Source organism: Aplysia californica, unplaced genomic scaffold, assembly GCF_000002075.1.
Source record: "Aplysia californica isolate F4 #8 unplaced genomic scaffold, AplCal3.0 scaffold00017, whole genome shotgun sequence".
NCBI classification, from domain to species: domain Eukaryota; kingdom Metazoa; phylum Mollusca; class Gastropoda; order Aplysiida; family Aplysiidae; genus Aplysia; species Aplysia californica.
The window spans coordinates 1554516-1561855 of record NW_004797287.1 but is presented as its reverse complement, the minus strand read 5'-3'; the positions used below and the strand labels follow the sequence as shown (position 1 = coordinate 1561855).

General features: G+C 42.8%; 1 protein-coding gene across 1 annotated transcript in view; it reads right to left on the bottom strand.

The window, feature by feature from the left end:
- Positions 1–7118, bottom strand: part of LOC101864354 (cardioacceleratory peptide receptor) — a gene marked incomplete at its 3' end in the record, with an annotated part of 38483 nt that extends 31365 nt beyond the window's left edge. Inside the window, 1 exon segment of the mRNA XM_013086084.2 lies at positions 6627–7118.
- Positions 7119–7340: the final 222 nt, after the last annotated feature.

Sequence of the window (7340 nt, the reverse complement as noted above, 5' to 3'; positions counted from 1 at the left end):
GCAATGGGGTTCCCACATGTGGTTAAGTCTATTTATGTGCTTGTTGGTGTGTAAGTGTCCTGTTCGCGCTCTGAAGATCAAAGTCTGATCAGCGCTACATAAAAGATTCGATGAGTCTTTGGGGATGGGTTTGTCCATGTACTCGAAGAGAGATCTTCCTGTTTCTGCGTTGGCCCATCTGTTTAGCCACTCGTCTCTGCTTTTAGCTTGGATGATCCCTCTGCAGGCCTGTAAAGAGGCGGCTGTGGCTGTCTGGGGCAGGCTTGCTCCAGTCTTTGATAGCTGGTCTGCAGTCTCATTCCCTGGTAATCCAGAATGGCGAGGCACCCACTGCAGTGTGACCCGGCCCCATAGGTACTGCCCATTTCTTTTACAAGGCTGAGAATGTTCCCGTCACCTCTGTAGTCTCCTCCTTCCTCGACGGCTTGGAGTACTGACATTGAGTCTGGGAAGACAACAACATCCCCCTGGTGTTACTGCGCCTTTTTAAAAAAGTCTTGGGTGATCAGCTCCAGGGTCTTTACTATGGCAACTCTCTCTGCGTCATAGTTGGAGCTGTATGTTCCACATGGGCCAAATAGTTGGGTCTTATTCGATATTTGAAGATGGATCAGTATCCATCATTCCGTGTAGTGTTTGTTGTTGACCCATCTGTGTAAGCATGAATTGGGGTTTCAGCATATGAGTCCACTGTCTCCAGGAAACTAGTTCTGAGGATTTCTTCTGGTGTGGTCTTGTCACAAGAAGAGTCTAGAAGTCTCGTCGTTATTGTGATTTCTGGTGCCTGCCAGTAAGGAGGTTGGCTGCTGATATTGGTGATTAGTTCTCTGTTCTCGGGTGAGTCAAACTCCTCAAGTAGTTTTGTTGCTTCTCGTATGAAGGAGGTCTTCTGGATGCGTGTTCTTGGTTCCCACTCATCTGGCATTTTTCTGTTTTCGTTCGTGTCTTCTAGTCGCACAAATCTTTCGTAGGTTTCGAGTGTAGCACTCTTATTTCTGGGTTCCATAGGTTTTATGTTGGTGTGGATTTCGCAGGCGCTTGTAGGCGTGGTCTTCATCACACCAGAGACAAATCAGAGTGCTTGGTTCTGTACTCTGTCAAGCTGTGCCAAAGAGATTTGGCTGGCTATGGATTGTAGTGGTAGGGAGTAGTCAATCACAGATCTGACATACCATATATAAAGTTGTCGGAGGGTTGCTTTGTCAGCTCCCCAGTTTAGTGATGAAAGGTGTTCCAAAAGGTTTAGTCAGGAGGTGGCTTTCTTGGTCAGCTCCCCTAAGTGCTCATTGAGAGACAGCTTTCGGTCCAGTTGTACATCAAGGTACTTGGGATAGTCCTCATGTTTGATGTTGGTTCCATTGATCTTAAGGTTTACCTGACCTGCTGTAACCTTATTTTTGAGGCTGAAGAGTCCAAAAACAGTCTTGTCTGTGTTGATCTCCATCTCCCATAGCTGGCAGTAGGACGAGATAGTAGTCAAGTCTGCGTTGATGGCTTGGTTCAGTGCTCTCATGTCACTTCCTCAGCTCCAGATGAGCAAGTCGTAGGCGTAGAGTGCTTTCTGACAGGAGATGACATCTGGCAGGCCGTTCATAAACAACAGGAAGAGGGTACAGCTGAGTGCTGACCCCTGTGGAAGGCCGTCCCCGAGTGTCCTCTGTGAAGAAATCTTGCTGACACATGATGTCTGGATAGTTCTGCAAAACAGAAATTTCTTGATCCAGCTTTTGCAGTCTGAAGAACAGTCCCTGTCTCCACACACGGAAGTTCAGCTGGAGAGTAGTTCTCGGTGGGCAGTATACATTGTAGATGGTTGTTCCATCCGACTGCTGCAATTTAACTTCCTGCATGTCAGTCTCGTCATCGGTTTCGGGGTGAGAAACCTCAGCGGTGATGTCATTCCGAATGAGGGTTGCGACACCTTGACATTTGGAGCACTTGCAGAGGTACATTGTGTAGCCTGTCAAATGGAACTCTATTCGCTTGGGTAGTTGGGTTTCCTGTAGCAGAGCTACATGAATTTGTAAGTCTGACAGCATCTTTGCAAGTTCCATTTTCTTTTCCTGTTGTGATGAGATGTTCAGTTGGAGTATATTCAATGTCTGTGTGTCTGTAGGTTGGGGAGTCAGTCGTGTCTGAGTGTTGCTTGTGGCCCCTATACCTGCAGTGTGGGTCCCAGTAGCTGACTTGTCACTCCCGCTCCCGGGTGAAGGCAGATAGCACGGACCTTGATAACCGAGGCGACATCCGAGCTCGTATAGTTTCATTTATCGTTGATTCTATTGGCTTGGGGGTTGTAAAGGCTTGTATGCATCCCTGTAGGATCTCAGGTAGGTGGTAGTCTTGTCCTGACACTGGCTTGTGCCTAAACATCTTGCCACAAGAGAACAAAGGTGAGGCATCGTGGTGGAATCCGGCGCTCGTCAAAATTTGGGCATGTAGAGTTATTGATATCATCTTAAAGCTTGCTCACTTGTCTTTATTTGGATGAAAAAAATATCAATTTATCTTGAATGCAAGTCGAGATATTTGCGAATGAAGGAGGTGGGGGTTTCCTGTTTTCAAAGGTAAAGTTAATGAGAAAATGGCCGCCAAAGATTAGTTTATTTCCATAGCTAAAGAGTCCGTGGTAACTGAACATTTACATTTTTTTTTGCCTTTAATCAACGTTTGTCAGAGAATCCACACAGAAATGAGTTCTTTAACGGGCATGAAAGGTGTTGAGCCCAAAAAAAATTTTGATAAAAATTCACAAACCTGCGGAAAAATGCCAGTTTTTTCACTTTGATTATTTTGACGAGAGCCTGATTCCACCACGCTGCCTCAGATTAGGTGCAATGTTTGCTGTCCTGTTTTCCATCAACCTTCACGGGGATTTCTTAGATAGTAGACAATTATAGAGGGTGTAGGCACACTCTATGTGAGATGGGAGTCACAAAGTGCAACCAATGGCCAGTGATCGTCCGAGCAGTCCAGTAAGGGGTCCCATTGAGTAAGGGGTAACGCGTTCCTTCCACAGTGATTTGTCCACATCACCAAGCGTAGCTTGCGTTTCCCCAATCCCCACCATCTGCTATCTTCTGGCTAACTGCTATCACTATTTCCGTTCATGGGGTAGAATAATCCAAAGGATGGTCACATCTACTCAGACAGAGGGTCGTCACGTCATGGGTCAGCGAGCTTTTGCCAGGATATCTGAGGGGACGTCATCTGTTTCCAGGCAGCCTATTCCTTACAGCTACAAGGCCTTCTGGGTCCGCAGAGACATCTCACAACGAGTTATCTGGCAGTCTGTGGGTACCATGCCCCGTCTGTAGAGCTCCCACGAGAGGGAGGAAAGAAGATGTCGAGAGTAAATTCCTGAATGAACTGGTTGGCCTGCTGTGACGCCAGACCTACCATAATGGTGGATGTGTATGGACCCTTCTACGAGCCGAAGAGTCGTTCCTCACTTTGCACCTCACAGGGCTATGGTACCTCCAGGCCAGAGCTCCGTCTGCAACCCCTGCTCCTATACACAGAGCAGGGGTCCCCAGGCTGTTCGACACGGGCGGGGAGTTGACTTGGTTGAGGCTGGCTTGCCAAAGAGCGTCTGGGGTTTCACCCTCAACCCTTACAGCCCAGATAGATAGATAGATAGATAGATAGATAGATAGATAGATAGATAGATAGATAGATCGATAGACAGATCGATAGACAGATAGATAGATAGATAGATAGATAGATAGATAGATACTTGTTACTTGTTACTTGTGTGATGGACCGACATCACTGCAAAAGGAGAATCCCCAATAAGCGCTCCGTCCCCTGAAGAAGCTCATCTCGTAGTGTGTAGATGCTAACGGTTCCAAGCAATGGTTGATTCCATAGCCTTCTACTCATCCCATTAAGTCTTGAACTTTTACAGGCCACCTATCGTTTGTAATATATAGCAACTAATGGACACATTTTAATCCAGCATAGTTTATTGTAGTTAAGTGACGAAAAGTATTAATGGGAATAGCTAACATCGTACATAGGTGTGTGGACTAACAACTGCTCACTTGTTCCTCCAAAAATCATGACGATCAGAGAATATTATTATTTGCCTTTTTTATGTTTTGGAAACGTTGCGTTTTTAATAGCGTTCAATATATATATGAATGTATGTATGTATAATTAAAAAATTGATGTGTTGGGGTGTGGGTATACGTGTACGTGCGTGTGTGTGTGTGTGTGTGTGTGTGTGTGTGTGTGTGTATGTGTATGTGTGTGTGTGGGGGGGGGGGGGATGTGCTGCGTGCGCTAATGAATTATTTAGTTAAGAACTTAAAGGATTACACGAAGGCGAATCTTATCTACGGGTTTTTCCCATCTCTTTTAGGTTTTAATACCCTCCTCAAACAAAATCTCACAAAGTTTTCTCAAAAAGTGTTAGGTCTGCTTTCATCATTATTTCAGGAGACTTCAAAGGTTTTGTGGGGATGTAAACCCGCTAGTAATTTCAAAGCACGGTACTTTGTTGCAGATTTCTTCGGTTTGAGGGCTGTGATTTAATGAAAAATACTTATGGTACACCTATTTCTTCAAAGGCAACATTTGTTACTTATTTTTATATCATTTTTACAAGAAACTAATGTTTCCGTAAATTGTAATTCCCCAATTAATAAACTCTTTTAACAAACATAATGATCACATTAATATTCGTATTTGAAGTCAAGGAAAGAGCTTAGAGCTTATTTTCTTTTTAAAAGCCCTTCCATGACTTTCATTGTCAAATGTTTATAAAGCGACCTAACAAGCATGTTTATTCATCAACAGCCGTACGCCTTAGCTATACTAATTTTGCTACCCGTCGGAATGACGTCTAGAAGTTACTGCAGTGTGTTGAACCAGAACCCCGTTGGTCAGTAATTATACTTGTTAGGCAGAAGGGATCTAGGTCATTGACGAAGTCCTCTTAGAGGGGATAAGAATGATAAATTAGAATTGATAGTTGGTTGAGTGTGTCTTTCTTCTGAATAGATAGATAGATAGATAGATAGATAGATAGATAGATAGATAGATAGATAGATAGATAGATAGATAGATAGATGTTGCGGGGTCAGCGGTTCGAGCCGCGGGCCCGACGTTGTGTGCTTGGGGAAGGCACTTTACACGAATTTTCCCTATTTCACTCAGGTGGGAATGGGTACCCGGCCATAGACAGCGAAAGATCTTGTCAGTATGTTTGTGTTTTAGCGCCTATAAATGGCTGATTGCACTGTATGCTTCCGAAGAAGTTGAGGTTGTTTTAGAATGCTCTCAGGTCTGCTGGGGGTAGTAGTATAGATTGTGAAGCCCTAAGAGCTTGCTGTTGAGCGAGGATTTGCGCTATATAGGCTACAAATGCTATCTATTATTATCTATTATTATATTTTAAGCATCGTTTCCCTCTTGGATGTTCTCAGCTTAAGGCCTCTGATGGGATAGATTTAATGGCGACTCTGCCCACATTTTGACCGCAAGTCCAGTAAAAACACCATTAGGATCCTTGCGATTAAATGAAAGTGTCTCCCCAGTTGGGACTTGGAACGGCATTCATGTAATGTCTGGGGATCTTTGGATAGAAAATATCTTAATTTAATGATATAATCGAGGGTAGTGGGTTCAGGTTTACAAACTAGTTGTAATAGATTACTTCAAACTGAACGCTGTGGCTGGGCTAGGTTAGAGACAGAAAAGGATTATTTCATCCGAGAGGTCACCTAGTCTAGAACCCGTCGCCTGTCATCCCCCCCCCCCCCCTTTCCCTCAATTCAATTCACCAAGAAAAACTAAATTTAATGAATTAACACTCTGGGAACAAACATAACAGTAACAACAACAATAGTGTCTATAATGATTAAAATCGACCCAAAAAGTTTAAAAAGAAGGATAAAAATAACCACTTTAACGAGGATAATAATTAAATAATGATATTACAACAACAACAACAACTCCCACAACAACAATATAACAACAACAGCAGCAACAACAATAACAACAGCAACAACTATAAACAACAGTGTCCGTCATCTTGGATAATGTCAAAAAAAAAGTACTAAGTCTCGAATCATAATGGAACTGACTAGTTTTAAATAATAAATGAGGATTCAAATTTCGGAATAACGCTATTTTGAAATGGTTACGCTGACAATTTAAAAACAACTCTTTTTCTCAAATCTTCTGTGAACAAATAAAAGGCGTTTTGTCAGCTTACGCACTTCTCTTGGAACGTCTAGACCAACAAGAAATGTAAATAGTGGCAGCGTGGTGGAATCAGGCTCTCGTCAATTTTTGGGCATGTAGAGTTATTGGTATCATCTTATAGCTTGTTCACTAGTCTTTATTTGGATGAAAATAATATCCATTTATCTTGAATGCAAGTCGAGATATTTGCGAATGAAACAGGTGGGGGTTACCTGTTTTCAGAGGTAAAATTAGTGAGAATATGGCCGCCAAAGTTTTGTTGTTTTCTTAGCTTAAGAGTCAGTGGTAACAGAACATTTTCATTTTTTGTGCTTTTAATCAATGTTTTTCAGAAAAATCCAAACAGAAATGAGTTCTTTAATGGGCATGAAAAGTGTTGAGCCAAAAAAACACAAATTTGATAAAAATTCACAAACCTGAGGAAAAATGCAAGTTTCTTCACTTTGATAATTTGGACGAGAGCCTGATTCCACCACGCTGCCTCACAAATGTAAATAGTGGCAGCCGCAGTGAGTGGGTCTATAGCCTGCCGAAAGGCACCTGACGTCCTTCCTAACACAATCCGAAGCGACAGGAGTGAGACTGGCCGCGAATTCCGAAGGTGATAATAAGCGTGATGCAAGATTTCGCTCACTCAAATATCAGTCATGTCTTAGTGACCAGGCGAATTTTGTCGAGCGTCGTATGTTCCTGGACCCTGCTGTGCGGAACCTGCCAGTGGGCACTCACAGCGCGAGAGAGGAGTGGCGGAATCACAGGATTTGCTTGTGAAGTATACTATCATGTAAATCTCTCATATCGCACCACTTCTTTTGTCTGTTGTTGTTTTTTGCGTCTTGCAAAATGTCTGGGGTATATGATTTGTTTCTGATTATTCATAAGTGACGTCAGATGCGAATGGTGGTATTTAAAAAAAACAACACCAAAAAATAAAAACAAAAACAGAAATAAGCCTCCCTCCAAAAAATAAAACATAAACCAACAACAACAACAACAATGACCCCTTCGTTGATCGGCAGAAAAACCATTTGAAAACGTTTGGAATTGTAAGTAACGTGAACATCTCTGATCTCGCCGTTAGCTGCTGTATTTTACAGAAAGATCTTGTCAGTATGTTTGTGTTTTAGCGC